Source organism: Papio anubis, chromosome 2, assembly GCF_008728515.1.
Source record: "Papio anubis isolate 15944 chromosome 2, Panubis1.0, whole genome shotgun sequence".
Lineage (NCBI taxonomy): Eukaryota > Metazoa > Chordata > Mammalia > Primates > Cercopithecidae > Papio > Papio anubis.
Window position 1 is genome coordinate 92531896 of NC_044977.1, and position 17879 is coordinate 92549774.

General features: G+C 45.1%; 1 protein-coding gene across 2 annotated transcripts in view; it reads left to right on the top strand.

Annotated features, from left to right (window-relative positions):
- Positions 1-319: 319 nt before the first annotated feature.
- Positions 320-17879, top strand: part of MAP4 (microtubule associated protein 4) — a 231005-nt gene continuing 213445 nt past the window's right edge. For both annotated transcript variants that reach the window (XM_009200880.4, XM_003894494.5), the window contains exon 1: positions 320-930. The gene's annotated coding sequence lies outside the window, so the exon portion shown is untranslated. The remainder of the gene's footprint in view (positions 931-17879) is intronic.

Genomic DNA, 17879 nt, shown 5'->3' on the forward strand with positions numbered 1-17879 from the left:
TCACCATGTTGGTCAGAGTGGTCTCGAACTCCTGACCTCAAGTGATCCACCGCCTCGGCCTCCCAGAGTGCTGGGATTACAAGCGTGAGCCACCGCGCCCGGCCTCAATATTTCTTATTTAACCAAATATATCCCAACTGTCATCAATTTTGTTATAATTAATTATCCCACTTGTAACCATTTAAAAATATATATATATATTTTTTGGTACTAAGTCTAGGAAATCTGGTGTGTGTGTACTGTACATACACTTACAGCACATCTCAACTTGGGCCAGCCACGTTTCAGAGTTCACTAGCCACATGCGGCTCCAGGAAGCGGAGCCCCGCAGAGGACCTGTGGCGTCCTCCCGCTTCACTAAAAGTTCCTTGCAGAGCTCAGCTGGCCCGCGACCTAGGCTCCGCCCCGCGCCCCTCCCAGGTTACATCACAGAGCCCACAGGCCCCACCCTCTGGTGGCCTGGCCCGCGTGCGCGCCCACTCTCGCACTCTCTCCGCTCCAGGGGCCCAGACTCTGAGAGACAGCGACGGCCATCATAGAACAGCGGAGGCAATCGATCGGCCTGCCGTCAGCTTCGGCATTCGCAAGCCGCAGGCAAGAAGCTCCCCCACAACGGCCCGCGGCTCGCGCAGCTCTGCAGAGAGAGCGTGGCAGCAAGGCCAGCACCCATTGGTCCGCCATAGCCCTCCGCCCTCCCCCTCGCCACGCTTATTGGCCGGAGCGGCGGCGCCCGCCCGGTAGGCGGTGGCGGCGTCGCTCCCTTGCGCCCGCCCTCAAGAGGGCGACGAGGAAGCGGCCGCCTCCCTGCGCCCCGCCCCTCCGGCTCGCCCGCTGGCTCCCGGCTCCTCCCGACGTCTCCCAGCTCCTCCACGGCTCTTCCCGGCGCTCTCCTGGCTCCCTCCTGCTCTGGCTCCGTCTCGGCGGCGGCGGGTAGGTGCAGCCGCAGGCCGGGTCCCATGGAGGGGCGGCCTCCTCACTGTCCTGGGGCTGCCCGCGCCTTGTCCCGCGGCAGCCCGGTACCCCACGGGGCCCGCCCGAGGCGTGGAAGGGCGGTGGCCGCCGGCCTGCGAGACGCGGGGGCGTCCGAGGGAGGGGGCCAGGCGGGGGGCCGGCGGCCGTGACCTTCGGAGTCTTTGAGGCGCGATCTGGGGGGGTTCTTGGATTGAGGAGGGCTGAGAGGTCCAGTTTTGAGGGTCGGGGCGGTGGGGCCGAGCGACTTGCCTCGGACTTGGGATGGGGCTGAGCCGCGGAGCGAGGGTCGGCCACAGTCTGGGACCTTGGGTGGGGTTCGGGGGTGTAGGAGAACTCAGAGGTCGTTTTCTGAGGCTTTATGGGGGTCAGTTGATGTGAGGCTGAATTCAGCCTTAGTGTGTCCAGTTAGGGGTTATGGGTGGGGCTGAGGGGTGGTCTGGAGAACCGGGCCCTAGGCGGGGCTCTTCCCGCATGCAAAGGCCCCAGCACTGTGTGGGGACTAAAGCGTGTGTCTGGCAGTGGGAGTGCGAAGGGGTCGCATTAGGGTGGGGGTGGGGAGGGTACAGGGACTAGGAGGGGCAGTTGGAAACATTACCCAGAACAGAGATTGTGATTTAGCCCATGGAACAAGTTCTCTGCCGGTGTGAGATCCCTTTGGTGAAATTGTCCTGTGGAAGAGTTGTGAGAGTTTTGCTTACTTCCAGGAACGAGTAAATTAAATTCATTTGCTGTTTTGGGGAGGAGGCAGTGATTGATTACCTTATAGGTTTGTGCTTTAGAACCCAAACTCGGATGAAATACGTGCTTCTCGGGAAGGTTAGTGTTACCCAGCTTTCTACTGGAAACCCCCTTTTCTCCTTTGCCTTCTCTGGTCCTGTTACAGCATTGCTCCCCAGGGCCTCTCAATTCTCTCTCCTTGGCTGCATAGTATTGCAGCGTTTCTTGCTCTGTGTGTGTGTGTGTGTTTGTGTGTGTGCGCGCGTGTGCGTGCGCGCGCGTCTCCCGCCCATTTCCCTGCTGCTGTGCTTTTGGCAACTGCCTTTGCTCTTTCCCAGGGATGGTTGTGGCATTGCATCAGGGGATATTTGTGCTTGTAATTTGCTCACTCAGCCCAGGAGGAGGGAGAATAGTATGTTGTAGAGATGGGGGGCGGGGGCAGGGTGCCGTCAGCTTGGCTGGGTAGGCAGAGAAATGGGTGTGGTGAGGGAATACAGCTGCTCTAGGCCTGTAGGGTAACACTGCCCAGTCATCAGCGCAAAGAGATTCAAAGAGCACCACCAGCAGCTATTTTTATAAATCAATCCTGAATCCAAGCTGAGCACATGGATTTAGAGTGAACAGTTGTCATGCTCTATTACAAGCTGGGTGTTTGGTAGACAACATTAGAGTTGCTAAGCAGGAGACTCCCGTCTGTACTGTGCAGTGTGTACTTTACTTGCAACTTTTAAACTTTACTTTTCTCAACTCCATAGATTGGGACATCTCTCTTCAAACTGTGTCTTTTAAATTGACGTAGTTTGCTGATCTGTACTAGTTCTTTTCAAATGAAATGTTTTCACCTCAGTTATACACTTCCTTTCAAATTTAGCTTCAAAATAATAAAGCTGTCACTTTTTGAGCACTTGCCATCTCCCAGTCACTAGCTGTATTTATTAACAGATGAGGAGATTGAGACTGATGGGAATAAGGGGTCACACAGATAGTTAAGTGGCGAAAGTAGTATCCAACCAAACCAAGGTCTCTCCAACCCCCACATAGTAGTTCAGAAACTTCAGAATTTTGGTTTACATTGGGATGATTCAAGTGCTTGGAATTTATTCATGCAAAATAACAAACTCACCAGAGACTGATAAACCAGATACTGGTTAATGTATGTTGGAAGCATTAAGTGCCATGTGCACAATTGGATTTAATTATCCACTGACCAGGACACCTCCATTGTTCTGGGCTGCCTAATCAGTAATAAAAAGGTAGTTGATTATAGAATTGGAAAGGCACTAGATATTCTTAGTGGGTATTTTTTAAATTTTAATTTTATTTATTTAATTACCTATTTTTGAGACAGGGTCTTGCTCTGTTGTCCAGGCTGGACAGTGGCAGGATCTCGGCTCACTGCAGTCTCCACCTCCTGAGTTCAAGCAGTTCTCCTGCCACAGCCTCATGAGTAGCTGGAATTACAGGCATGTGCCACCACACCCGGCTGATTTTTGTATTTTTAGTAGAGACGGAGTTTTGCCATGTTGGCCAGACTGGTCTCAAACTCCTGACCTCAAGTGATCCGCCTGCTTTGGCCTCCCAAAATGCTGGGGTTACAGGTGCAAGCCACCATGCCCGGCCATTTATTTTTATTTTATTCTATTTTATTTTCTGAGATGGAGTCTCGCTGTGTCATCCAGGCTGGAGTGCGGTAGCATGATCTTGGCTCACTGCAACCTCTGCCTCCCAGTTTCAAGCGATTCTTCTGCCTCAGCCTCCTGAATAGCTGGGATTATAGGTATCCACCACCACGCCTGGCTAATTTGTGTGTGTGTGTTTGTGTGTATATATATATATATATATATTTTTTTTTTTTTTGAGATGGGGTCTCACTCAGTTGCCCAGACTGGAGTGCAGTGGCGCGATCTCGGCTCACTGCAACCTCTGCCTCCTGGGTTCAAGTGATTCTCCTGCCTCAGCCTCCTGAGTAGCTGGAACTACAGGCACGTGCCACTACACCTGGCTAATTTTTTGTATTTTTAGTAGAGACAGGGTTTTACTGTGTTAGAGTGGTCTCGATTTCCTGACCTTGTGTTCCACCTGCCTTGGCCTCCCGAAGTACTGAGATTACAGGCGTGAGCCACCGCACCTGGCTAATTTTTAAAATTTTAGTAGAGATGGGGTGTCACCTTGTTGGCCAGGCTGGTCTTGAACTCCTGCCCTCAGATGATCCATCTGCCTGGGCCTCCCAGAGTGTTGGGATTACAGGCGTGAGCCATCATGCCTGGCCTTATGGGTGTTTTAATCAAGGAACAAAAGTCTAGTGAGTCTCCCTTTCCCCAATGTAAAGACACACAGTGTTGGAGAGTGTCTTAACACGTTTTCCTACTCTGTCCCACTTGTTTTTAAAGTTGTCTCTTCAAGTATTTGTCATTCCAGCATCCCTTTGTTAAAATTTTCAAATTTACAAATACATTTATATTACCTATTTAAAAATCATTCTCCATTGTTTCCTGACAGTGAAGGAAGCACCTGGATATTCTTATATATAGGCAGCTTAGCTTTAGTCAGAGAGTAGGTTCTTCCTGATCTCACAGTATCTTGTTCTTTCCTAATCTTGTTTCTGAATGTGGTGATCAATCCTTTGGCTCTGTAAACTTTTGCTTTTGACAGTTAAAATTTTTGGAATCACTTTGCTTTTTTTTTTTTTTTAAGATTAAGCATGAGTAGTCGCTATGTAGCTTTTAGATTTCCTTAAGATGTGAGAAAATCTGAGAGGAACATTTTGACCCACTGGAAGGCATCTTGGCAGTTCATTTGTATAGTCAATTTGAAAAGGAAACCAAGTAAATTTCACTGATTTCACTTTGTCTTTCTAAGCAGCACTTTTAGAACCAGGTTATTGTAGACTTACTGCTAGGAGTGAGTGGGTTGAGGACAGTTAAGGTTAAGGTTAAGAAGGGGGATGGTAGGGCTCGGTGGCTCATGCCTGTAATTCCAGCACTTTGGGAGCCTGAGGTAGAGGATTGCTTGAGGCCAGAAGTTTGACACTAGCCTGAATAACATAGTGAGACCCTGTCTCCATTCAAAAAAAAAAAAAAAAAAAAGTCACCAGATAATTTTAGTGTACAGCAAAATAACAAAAACAACAACTTAGCTAGGTGTGGTGGCATGTGTCTGTAGTCCCAGCTACTCTGGAGGCTGGGTTGGGAGGATCACTTGAGCCCAGGAGTTCAAGGCTCCAGTGCTGTGATTGTGCCACTGCACTTCAGCCTTGCTGAAAGAGCCAGACCTGCTCACCCCTGCAAAAATGGGGTAATAAAGCACACTGATATACATAGGGGATCATATTCATCATACTCATCTACCATTTTAGAGCTCCTAGGCCAGTCTTTCAATCCAGACCTTATGGTAAACTATTTTGGATGTCATTAACATTTTAAGCTTGAAAGTCAACACAATTACTTTTGTGATTCTTTCTTCTTCTTCTTCTTTTTTTTTTTTTTTTTAGAGATGAAGTCTTGTTCTGTCAGCGCAGTGGGGAGATCATAGCTCACTGCAGCCTTGAACTTCTGGCCTCAAGTGATCCTCCTGCCTCAGCCTCCCCAGTGGTTCAGACTGTGGATGTGCGCCATCACACTTGGCTAACTTTTGTGATTCTTACTCTTTTTTTTTTTTTTTTTTGAGACTGAGTCTAGCTGTATTGCCCAGGCTTGAGTGCAGTGGTGCGATCTCAGCTCACCGCAACCTCCACCTCCCGGGTTCAAGCAGTTCTCCTGCCTCAGCCTCCTGAGTAGCTGGGATTACAGGTGCTGGCCTCTGCAACCAGCTGTTGTGATTCTTTATAGGTTAAAAAAAGTTAATCTTCTTGGCTTGGGCATGATGGCTCATGCCTGTAATCCCAGCACTTTGGGAGGCCGAGGCAGGGGGATCACTTGAGGTCAGGAGCTCAAGACCAGCCTGGCCAACATGGTGAAACCCTGTCTCTACTAAAATACAAAAATTAGCTGGAATGGTGGCAGGCACCTGTAATCCCAGCTACTTGAGAGGCCAAGACAAGAGAATCGCTTGAATCTGGGAGGCACAGGTTGCAGGGAGCCAAGATTGTGCCACTGCACTGTAGCCTGGGCGACAAGAGTGAAACTCCATCTCAAAAAAAGAAAAAAGCTAATCTTACTGTAAACATTTTATTAGTTTGTATATACTTAAATATCTTTTAAAAATTTATTTATGCTGGGCGCCGTGGCTCATGTCTGTAATCCCAGTACTTTGGGAGGCTGAGGTGGGCGGAGCAAGAGGTCAGGAGTTCGAGACCAGCCTGGCCAACATGGTGAAACCCCGTCTCTACTAAAAATAAAAAATTAGCTGGGCGTGGTGGCGGGCGCCTGTAATCCCAGCTACTCTGGAGGCTGAGGCAGGAGAATCCCTTGAACCCGGGAGGCAGAGGTTGCAGTGAGCCGAGACTGCACCATTGCACTCCAACCTGGGCGACAGCGAGACTCTGTCTCAAAAAAAAAAATGTTTATTTATAACTTCCCTTCCTTCTTTTTATATGGAAAATAGTTTAAAACTCAGTTTAAATAATTTTAGATTTACAGAAGAGTTGTAAAGGTGGTACAGACTTTCTATATACATTCTATATTCATTCCACTTCTCTTAGTGTTAACATTTTGTATAACCTGATACCCTTATCAAAATTAAGAAATTAGCATTAGTGGAATATTATTGACCAAACTACAGACTTTCCTCTGGTTTTCCTGTGTTTTCCAGTGATGTCCCATTCCTGGTTACAGGATCCAATCCAGGATACCACATTTGCATTTAGATGTAATTTTTTTTTAGTTTCTTCCAATAGGTGACAGTTTCTTAGTCTCTCCTTCCCTATCTTTCCTTGACATCTTTAAAGATGAGTGGTCATGTATTTGTAGAATGGTTCTTATTTTGGGTTTTCTGGTGTTTTCTCATGATTAGCCTGAGGTTATGCATTTTGGGGAAGAATACCATAGACATGGTTTACCCTTCTTGTCATATCATATCTGGGGATACCTGATATCAACATGACTCATTACTGATTACCTTTTTTTTTTTTTTTTTGAGGCAAGGTCTTGCTCTGTTGCCCAGGCTAGAGTGCAGTGGCATGATCTTGGCTCACGGCAACCTCTGCCTACCCAATTCAAGTGATTATTGTGCCTTAACCTCCAGAGTAGCTGGGACTACAGGCACGTGCCACCATGCCTGACTAATTTTTGTATTTTTAGTAAAGGCGGGGTTTTGCCACGTGGCCCAGGCTGGTCTTGAACTCCTGTCCTCAAGCAGTCCACCCGCCTCATCCTGCGAAAATGCTAGGATTGCAGGCATGAGCCACTGTGCCTTGTTAACTTTGGTAACTTGATTAAAGTGATGTTCTGTACTGTAAAGTGACTATTTTTCTGTTTTTTAATTTTACTTGATAGAACCTAGAAATGAGTCACCAAGTCATATCCATACTCCAGGGGAAGGGAATTAAGCTCCAACCCCTGAAGGGAGGAGTGTGGAAGAATTTGTGGGCATGTTAAAATTCCCAAAGTAATTAGTTAATATTTTGGGGAAGATAACTGTGAGGTTATACAGAGATCTTATTTCTCCTTAAAAATTTCCTCTACTTATTTTAGCATTCATTAGTGAATCTTACCTGTGGCAGCACTGATTATATTGTTCTGTTGGTTTTCTATTTTTCTAATTTTTTCTACTTTTATGATTTGGAGTCCTTTTGTAAAGAAGATTTATGCCTCCCCCATTTATTTATTAAATCATTTATATCAATATGGACCCATGAATTTTTTTTATTTGCTTATAATCCAGTATTATATTTTGTTGCTCAAGTTGTTCCAGCTTTGGCCATTTTAACATTGACACCATGTTCTTTTGAAATACCCTTCCCTACGTTTGTCTGTTAGCACTTTTGTACTTTCTGGCGCTGTAAGATGCTCCAGTCTCATCTTATACTTTCTCTGCCCTGACCCTAAAATCAGCCTTTTCTCCAAGGTGTCCTGGTTCCTTCTGTTGGAGAAAAGTATTTAGAAACCAGTATCTGGTTTCTTTTTTTTTTTTTTTTTTTGAGACGGAGTCTCGCTCTGTCGCCCAGGCTGGAGTGCAGTGGCGCAATCTCGGCTCACTGCAAGCTCCACCTCCCAGGTTCACGCCATTCTCCCGCCTCAGCCTCCGAGTAGCTGGGACTACAGGCGCCCGCCACCGCGCCCGGCCAATATCTGATTTCTAAATGAGCTTGATGTACTCATCACTGCTAGGGTATCACTACTTCTAGGCCCTCTCAGGGGATAGTTAGGAAATAATATGTATGTATACCGACCCATACATATCTTCGTTTACTTCTCTCTGTATATAAATATAAACATGAGTTTATACTGATATTTCTGATGCTAATCCAGCACCACAGAGTTCATTCTAGTATTCTCTTCCTTGCTTAACTTCTTTCTCTGACAGTGAGAAATTTGGCTGATTTAATGAATAACACATGCTGATTTTTTCAACTCTAGTATATGTATGAAGTAAAAAATACAGTCTTAATTGTCATATAAAGTAAATTTCCAAAGCATTTTGCAGTTTTTAACTAATTTAAATTATACTCCTATAATATTGGTATTTTAAATTACTGTTTTTCAGCTCAGGTAGAGAGATGAAGTCATTTACCTTTGGCCAAACAGAAAGTGAGTGATTGTATCTAGAATTGATGATTTATTTTTTATTTATTTCTTTTTTAAGGGACAGAGTCTTGCTATGTTGCTCAGGCTGGTCTTGAATTCCTGGCCTCAAGCAATCCTCCTACCTCGGCTTCCCAAAGTTCTGGGATTATAGGTATGAGCCACTGTGCCTGACCAAATGACCTATTCTCACTGCCAGTGCTATACTTGATCCTAAGGAAAGCGGTCTCATTATCTTGACTAACAAATCAACCTTTGTCTTCTTGATGGGATTGTTCCTTTTAATTAAAGAAGTTCCTGGTATTTAGCTTTTTTAAAAAAATACTTTTAGCAGTATTGAGAGCAAGAACAATTCTTTTTCTGGACTTCTTCCTCCTCGTAGAATCATGGAAGAGATTTAGAGATAATCTAGACAAGTGTTTCACATAATAGGTGATTCCTCGGTTCTCTATGCAGGTATTTCCCAAGATAAGGACTTCACAGCTGGTTGCTAGCAATTCCAAGTTTGCAGATTTGTCATTTTAGAAATATTTTCCTGATAATGATTGTAGATCTGCCTCCCTGCAGTTTCTCTTCAGTGGTCCTAATTTTTCTGTCTACAGTTATTCCTGGTAGCTCTAATCTCAACTTTGCACCTATTCAATGACAGTTATTTTGTCCCACTTTTTTCTTTTCCACGCTAGTAGCTTTTCCCCCAGCTACCTCTCGTGAAATGTGCTTTCTAAGCCTTTTACTATTGTCAGAAGACAAACTTACAACAAATTTAGTTATAGATCTTTTTTTTCTTCTTCTTTTTGAGATGGAGTCTCGCTCTGTCGCTTAGGCTGGAGTGCAGTGGTGTGATCTCGGCTCACTACAACCTCCGCTTCCCAGATTCAAGTGATCCTCCCGCCTCGGCCTCCCAAGTAATTGGGAGTACAGGTGTGCACCACTAGACCCCAGATAATTTTTGTATTTTTGGTAGAGATGGGGTTTTGCCATGTTGACCAGGCTGGTCTCGAACTCCTGACCTGAAGTGATCTGCCCACCTTGGCCTCCCAAAGTGCTGGGATTATGGGCCTGAGCTATCGCACCCAGCTCCAGCCTTGAAATTCTTTGTCAGATACAGGTTGAGTATCCATTATTTGATATATGAGACCAGAATTGTTCATATTTTGGATTTTTTGGATTTTGGAATGTCTGTAATATACAAATATTCCAAAATCCTCTAGTGAGCATTTCCTTTGACATCAAAAAGTTTTAGATTTTGGAGCATTTCAGATTTTGGATTTTTGTGTATTTGTGTTTTGAGACAGGGTCTCGCTCTGTTGTCAGAGTAGAGTGGCACAATCAGAGCTCACTTCAGCCTTGAGCTTCTGGGCTCAGGTGATCCTCCTGCCTCAGCCTCTTGAGTAGCTGGGACTATAGGCATGTGCCACCATGCCCAGCTAATTTTTGTATTTTTATAGAGACAGCATTTCACCATGTTGCCTAGGCTGGTCTCAAACTCCTAGGTTCAAGCGATCTTTTCACCTTAGCCTCCTAACGTGCTAGGGATTACATGCTTGAGCCACTATACCCCGCACAGGTTTGAGATTTTTGGATTTGGGATGCTCAGCATATAATTAATTTGGGTTAGGCCACTTTCTCTTATAGGAATAGAAATCCACTAGTAGGACTCTGGAGAGCTCTCAGTCATTTTCTTATGGGAAGAACATATTTTTATTGAAATAATTTGAATTTGGACAGTGAGTGTGTTGCTTTGGGTGACAAGTGATTTCTGAGTTTAGGAAGGATTGGGAGCAGAGAAAGTGGGGAATAAGGCAGATTTACAGGCTTACTTCTCTACATATCAGCTCAAGTTTCACGTTTAGAAGGTCATTCATGGCCACTTTCTACCCTACTCTTCTTTGGTGTTTTCCCCAATATATATCTTTGGGCATATGTCATTCCACATCTAAAAAAGTTGACAAGTAATTCACATATCATAAAACTCACCATTTTAAAGCATACAATTTGGGGTAGGTGTGGTAGCTCATGCCTGTAATCCCAGCACTTTGGGAGGCTGAGGTGGGAGGATTGCTTGAGCCCAGGAGTTTGAGATCAGCATGAGCAACATAGCATGGCAACCCTGTCTGTACTAAAAATAAAAAAATAAAAAAAAAAATTAACCAGGCATGGCAGTGCACACCTGTAGTGCCAGACTCTTGGGAGGCTGAGGTGGGAGGATCATTCACTTGAGCCCAAGAATTTGAGGTTGCAGTGAGCCATGATCGTGCACTCTAGCCTGGGCCACAGAGCAAGACCTTGTCAAAACAAAACAAAACAAAACAAAATCATAGAATTCAGTGGTTTTTGGTGTATTCACAATATTGTGCAACTACCACCATTATCTAAGTCCAGAACATTTTCATTACCCCCAAAAGAAACCTCATACCCATTAGCAGTCTCTTCCATTACCTTCATTCACCCAGCCTCTGGCAACCACTAATCATTTTCCTGTCTCTATTCTGGACATTCCATATAAATGGAATCATACAATAAATGGCCTTTTTGTGTTGGCTTCTTTCATTTAGCATAATGCTTTTAGGTTCATCCATGTTGTAGCATGTATCATTTCATTCATTTTTATGGCTGAATAATATTACGTTGCATGGATATACTGCATTTTGTTTGTCCATTCATCCATTGATGAACATTTGGGTTGCATTTTTTTAGCTATTATGAATAATGCTCTGTGAAGATTCAGATATGTTTTTGTATGGACATTTATTTTTGTGTAAATACCTAGAAGGCGAATTGCTTTGTGTATGTTAATTGTGTTTAACCTTTTAAAAAATTATTTATCACCAGACGTGGTGGCTCACGCCTGTAATCCTAGCACTTTGGGAGTCCGAGGAAGGTGGATCGCTTGAGCCCAGCAATTCAAGACCAGCGTGGGGCAATATGGTGAGACCCTGTCTCTATTTAAAAAAAAAAAAAATTAAAACCCGAAAATTATTTTTTGCTTTTTTTTTTTGTTTTTTGAGAAAGATCTTGCTCTGTCACTCAGGCTGGAGTGCAGTGGTGTGATCATGATTCATTGCAGCCTTGACCTCCAGGGCTTAGGTGATTCTCCCACTTCAGCCTCCTGGGTAGCTGGCATTGTAGATGTGTGCCACCACACTTGGATAATTAAAAAAACAATTTTAATTAGAGATGGGGGTCTCCTTATGTTGCCCAGGCTAGTCTTGAACTCCTGGACTGAAGCATTCCTCTTGCTTGGCCTCCCAAAGTGCTGGGATTACAGGTGTGAGCCACCATGCCTGGCTGATAGTATCTTTTGAAACACAAAAGTTTTAAATTTTGATGAAGTCCAGTTTATCTAGTTTTTTCTTGGTTTCCTGTGCTATAGGTGTCACATCTAAGAAGCTGTTGTCTAATTTAAGGTGATAAACATTTCTCTCTCTCTTTCTTTCGTTTGTTCTTTTGTTCGTGCTTTCATTCGTTCGTACTTTCTTCTTTCTGAGACAGGGTCTCTCTCTGTTTTCCAGGCTGGAGTGCAGTGACACGATCTTTGCTTACTGCAGCCTCCACCTCTCAGACTCAAGCTATCCTCCCACCTCAGCCTCCTGAGTAGGTAGGACTCCAGGCGTGCACCATGATGCTTGGCAAATTTTGGTTTATTTTTTGTAGAGATGTAATTTATTTTTTTTTTTTAAGACAGAGTCTCGCTCTGTTGCCCGGGCTGGAGTGCAGTGGCCTGATCTCTGCTCACTGTAAGCTCCACCTCCCGGGTTCATGCCATTCTCCTGCCTCAGCCTCCCGAGTAGCTGGGACTACAGGGGCCCGCCACCATGCCCGGCTAATTTTTTTGTGTGTTTTTAGTAGAGACGGGGTTTCACCATGTTAGCCAGAATGGTCTCAATTTCTTGACCTTGTGATCTGCCCACCTTGGCCTCCCAAAGTGCTAGGATTACAGGCGTGAGCCACGTGCCCGGCCGAGATGTGGTCTTACTATGTTGTCCAGGCTGATCTCAAACTCCTGGACTCAAGTGATCCACTTCCCTTGCCTTGCAAAATGCTGGGAATGTAGTTGTAATTTGTTTCTTTAAAGAATTTTACAGTTTTAGCTGTTATATTTAGTTTTTTTAAAAAATCAATTTCTTTTTTTTTTTTTTTTTTTTTTTGTGAGACGGAGTCTTGCTCTGTCACCCAGGCTGGAGTGCAGTGGCCGGATCTCAGCTCACTGCAAGCTCTGCCTCCCGGGTTTACGCCATTCTCCTGCCTCAGCCTCCTGAGTAGCTGGGACTACAGGCGACTGCCACCTCGCCCGGCTAAGTTTTTGTATTTTTAGTAGAGATGGGGTTTCACTGTGTTAACCAGGATGGTCTCAATCTCCTGACCTCGTGATCCGCCCGTCTCGGCCTCCCGAAGTGCTGGGATTACAGGCTTGAGCCACCGCGCCCGGCCAAAAAATCAATTTCAAGTTAATTTTTATACATGATGTGTGAGGTAGGAGTCCAAAATCTTTTTCTTTTTCTTCTTTTGAGATGGAATTTCGCTCTGTTGCCCAGGCTGAAGTGCAATGACGTGATCTTGGCTCACTGCAACCTCCACCTCCCAGGTTCAAGTGATTCTCCTGCCTCAGCCTCCTGAGTAGCTGGAATTACAGGCATCCACCACCACGCCCAGCTAATTTTTGTATTTTTTGTAGAGACTGAGGTTTCACCATGTTGGCCAGGCTGGTCTCGAACTCCTGACCTCAGGTGATTCACTCGCCTTAGCCTCCCAAAGTGCTGGGATTACAGACGTGAACCACTGCACCCGGCCCAAAATCATTTTCTTTTTCTTTTTGGTGTGTGGATATCTAGTTGTCCTTGAACCAGTTATTGAAAAGACTTTTCTTTTTTCATTGAATTGTGTATTATCTTAGCATCCATGTTTTAAGTCAATTGACCATAAAGGTATGGGCTTATTTCTGGACTTTCTTTTTTGAGACAGGGACTTGCTCCATTGCCCAGGCTGGAGTGCAGTGGCGTCGTCTCGATTCACTGCAACCTCTGCCTTCCAGGTTCAAGCAATTCTCCTGTCTCAGCCTCCCGAGTGGCTGGGAGGTGTGTGCCACCACACCCAGCTAATTTTTGTTATTTTTAGTAGAGACAGGGTTTCACTATTTTGGCCAGACTGGTCTTGAACTCCTGACCTCAAGTGATCCACCCGCCTCGGCCTCCCAAAGTATTGGGATTACAGGTGTGAGCCACCGTGCCCGGCCTGGACTTTCAATTCTATTCCATTGGTGTATGTCTATGCCAGTACCACCATGCTTTCTTTCTTTTATTTTCACCCTGTGGTACTACTATCTGCATAAATATGCTGTCTTGATTAATGTACTTTTGTAATATGTTTTGAAATTAGGAAGTGTGAGTTTTCTAATTTTGTTCTTATAAAGATTGTTTTGGCTATTCTGGATCCTTGGCATTTCCGTTTGAGCTTTAGGATCAACTTGGCAACTTTTGCAGAAAAGGCAGTTGGAATTTTGATAGGGAATGCCTTGAATCTGTAGATCAATTTAGAGAGTGTTGCCATCTTAACAATGTTAGATCTTCCACTTCATGAACGTGGGATGCCTTTCCATTTGTTTATGTCTTTAATTTATTTCAAGAATATTTTGTAGGCTGAGTGTGGTGGTGGCTTACACCTGTAATCCCAGCCCTTTGGGAGGCTGAGGTGAGAGGATTGCTTGAGCCCAGGAGTTTGAGACCAGTCTGGCTGACATAGTGAGACCCCATCTCTAAACACACACACACACACACACACACACACACACACACACACAAGCTGGGTGTGGTATAGTGAGACCCCATCTCTAAACACATACACACACACACACACACACACACACACAAGCTGGGTGTGGTAGCTTGCGCCTGTAGTCCTAGCTACTCATCAGGGTGAGGATGAGGTGGGAGGATCCCTTGAGCCCAGGAAGTTGATCTGTGATCCTGCCATTGCAGTCCAGCTTGGGCAACAGAGCGCGAGCCTCTGTCTCAAAAAAAAAAAAAAAAAAAAAACCCAAAAAAAAAACCTGTGTGTGTGTATATATAAAATATATTTTGTAGTTTTTAGTGTACAAGTTTTTTATTTTAAATTTATTCCTGAGTATTTCGTTGTTTTGATGCTATTGAAAATGGAATTATTTTCTTATTTCATTTTGTGTTGTTGATTGCTGGTAATATAGAAATATAACATTTTTATAGATCTGGTATTCTGTGGCCTTGCTGAACTTTTTTTTCTTCTTTTTTTTTGAGATGGAGTTTCACTCTTGTCGCCCAGACTGGAGTGCAATGGCACGATCTCAGCTCTCTGCAACCTCCGCCTCCTGGGTTCAAGCGATTCTCCTGCCTCAGCCTCCCGAGTAGCTGGAATTACAGGCATGTGCCACCATGCCTGGCTAATTTTGTATTTTTAATAGAGATGGGGTTTCTCCATCCTAGTCAGGCTGGTCTCGAACTCCCGACCTCAGGTGATCCCGCCCGCCCCAGCTTCCCAAAGTGCTGGGATTATGGGCATGAGCCACTGCGCCCTGCTGAACTTGTTTACTAATGCTAATTGTGTGTGCGTGTGTGTGTGTGTGTGTGTGTGTATGTGTATATGTGTCTATTCTTTTGGATTTCCATATTGTTTTTAAATTATTATTATTTTTTGAGATGGAGTCTCTCTGTTGCCCAGTCTGGAGTGCAGTGGCACAATCTCTGCTCACTGCAACCTCTACTTCCCAGGTTCAAGCCATTCTCCTGCCTCAGCCTCCTGAGTAGGTGGGATTACAGGCTTGTGCCACCATGCCCAGCTAATTTTAGTGTTTTTAGTAGACAGGGTTTCACCATGTTGGCCAGGCTCGTCTCTAACTCCTGACCTCAAGTGATCCACCAGCCTCAGCCTCCCAAAGTGCTGGGATTACAGGCGTGAGCCACCGCACTTGGCCTAAAATTAAATATATCTTGCCACTGGACTGAGAATCCCTTGAAGTCAGAGACTGTACTTCATTTCTTGTTTCTCTTTCTCTACTGGCAAATGTATGTTCAATTTATGCTGCAGTCAGGTGCTATAGTAGTGTGACTTAGGGGAGCATAATGCCACTAATGACTTGGAAAATGGCACAGAAAGGAAGTGGGGCATTGTAAAACTATTTTTACCTATTATAAAATGCTTCCTGAGGTCCAGGAAAGGCAATTCTCACGTTTGTCTCTGCTCTTCTATACCTCTTGCCCCTAATTGTCCTTTGTTTCTGGAACTCAGAATACTAAGGATCATAAAGTTAGGTGTTTAAGGATAGGAACATTAATTTGATTTTATATATTATTTCCCTAGGGAAATGTGTTCTGGCCTCATTAATGAAATAGTTTTATTTAATTTTTTTTTGAGACAGAGTGTCACTCTGTTGCCCAGGCTGGAGTGCAATGGCGTGATCTCAGCTCACTGCAACCTCGGTCTCCTGGGTTCAAGTGGTTCTCCTGTCTCACCCTCCCGAATAGCTGGGACTACAGGCACACGCTGCCACACCCAGCTAATTTTTGTATTTTTTGTAGAGACGCAGTTTTGTCATGTTGGCCAGGTTGGTCTTGAATGCCTAACCTCAAGCGATCTGCCCACCTCGGCCTCCCAAAGTGCTGGGATTACAGGCGTGAGCCAGCGTACCCGGCCAAATTTATTGTTAGTAGTGTTGTTATTATTTTTGAGATGGAGTTTCGCTCTTTTGCCCAGGCCGGAGTGAAGTGGCACAGTCTTGGCTTACTGCAGCCTCCATCTCCTGGGTTCAAGCGATTCTTCTGTATCAGCCTCCCGAGTAGCTGAAATTATAGGCACCTGCCACCATGCCTGGCTAAGTTTTGTATTTTTAGTAGCCAGGATGGTCTTGAACACCTGACCTCAGACGATCCACCTGCCTGGGCCTCCCAAAGTACTAGGGTTACAGACGTGAGCCACTGCGCCTGGCCTCATGAATTTATTTATTTTTATTTTTTATTTTTTGAGACCGAGTCTAACTCTGTTGCCCAGGCCGGAGTGAAGTGGCACGATCTTGGCTCGCTGCAACCTCTGTCTCCTGGGTTCAAGCACTTCTCCTGCTTTAGCCTCCCGAGTATCTGAGACTACAGGCATGCACCACCACAGCCTGCTAATGGAATTTCACCACATTAGCCCAGCCAGTCTCAAGCTCCTGACCTCTAGTGATCTACCTGCCTTGACTTCCCAAAATGCTGGGGTTACAGGTGTGAGCCACCGTGCCCAGCTACTTTTTTCATGAATTTAGAAGTATTTATCGTAATGATTGGCTATGTTCATTGTTAATTCTATGTTCAGATTTTTTCTTTTTCTTTTCTTTTTTACTTGAGGTGGGAGTCTCAGTCCCTTGCCCAGGCTCTGGAGTGTGGTTTGGCATCATGGCTTGTTGCAGCCTTGACCTGGTTTCAGGTGATCCTCCCAACTTCAGCCTTATGGGTATCTGGGACCACAGGCGTGTGCCACCACACCCGGCTGATTTTTTTGGTATTTTTTTTTGTAGAGACAGGGTTTCACCATGTTGCCCAGGCTGGTCTCGAACTCCTGAGCTCAAGCGATCTGCCCATCTTGGCCTCCCATAGTTCTAGGATTACAGCTATGAGCCACCGTGCCTGGCCCTCAGATTTCTTCTTGAATAAACTCAAGCTTACTTATTTTCCTTTCCCTCTTACTTGCTAAGTTACAGAGACATGGGGGTAACAAACCATTTGCTGTTAAAAGGCAGTATCTGACCCATTTGCTTGTTATATTTCTGTCTGCCTTTTATTACCAGACATGCAGAAATGCTTTTTAAAAGCACACTGTACTTCAAAAAGGGGTAGTTCCCCTTTACTTCATTTTATTTATTTTTTCGACACAAGGTCTCACTCTGTCACACAGGCTGGAGTGCAGTGGTGTGATCACTGCTTCCTGTAGCCTCGACCTCCCAGGCTCCAGTGATCCTCCCGCCTTAGCCTACCAAGTAGATAGGACTACAGGCACTCACCACCACATGGACCCGGCTAATTTTTTGCTTTTTTTTTTTTTTTTTCTGTAGAGACGAGATCTCACTATGTTGTCTAGGCTGGTCTTTTAACTCCTGGCCTCAAGTGATCCTCCTGCCTCTGCCTCCCAAAGTGCTGAGATTACATGTGTGAGCCACCACACCTGGCCCACAGTTCCCTTTTAATCAGAAAATATTAAAATGATTTTTTTTTTTTTTTTTTTTTTTTTTTTGAGGCGGAGTCTTCACTCTGTCGCCCAGGCTGGAGTGCAGTGGCGGGATCTCGGCTCACTGCAAGCTCCGCCTCCCGGGTCCGCGCCATTCTCCTGCCTCAGCCTCCCAAGTAGCTGGGACTACAGGCGCCCGCCACCGCGCCCGGCTAATTTTTTGTGTTTTAGTAGAGACGGGGTTTCACTGTGTTAGCCAGGATGGTCTCGATCTCCTGACCTCGTGATCCGCCCACCTCGGCCTCCCAAAGTGCAGGGATTACAGGCGTGAGCCACCGCGCC